Source organism: Nannospalax galili, unplaced genomic scaffold (genome assembly GCF_000622305.1).
Source record: "Nannospalax galili isolate Female #2095 unplaced genomic scaffold, S.galili_v1.0 scaffold39, whole genome shotgun sequence".
Lineage (NCBI taxonomy): Eukaryota > Metazoa > Chordata > Mammalia > Rodentia > Spalacidae > Nannospalax > Nannospalax galili.
In genome coordinates this window covers 83559-83979 of record NW_008346683.1, presented here as the reverse complement: position 1 = coordinate 83979, position 421 = coordinate 83559, and positions in this window count along the sequence as shown.

The following is a 421-nucleotide window of genomic DNA, read 5'->3' as shown; positions in this document are numbered from 1 at the left end:
GTGGGTTTGTTGTATATGGCTTTAATTATGTTGAGGTATGTTCCCTCTAGGCCAATTCCCTCTAGGACTTTGAACATAAATGCATGCTGAACTTTATCAAAAGCCTTTTCTGCATCTATTGAGATGACAATGTGGTTTTTGTCTTTAAGTCCATTTATATGATTAATGATATTTATAGACTTACATATATTGAACCAGCCCTGCATCTCTGGGATTAAAGGCTACTTGATCATGGAGAATGATGTTTTTGATGTGTGTCTGTATGCAGTTTGCAAGTATTTTGTTGAGAATTTTTGTATCTATGTTCATTAAGGATATGGGTCTATAGTTTTCTTTTTTGGTTGTGTCTTTACCCAGTTTGGGTATTAGAGTGATGCTGGCTTCATAGAAGGAATTTGGAAGTTCTCTCTCTGTTTCTATC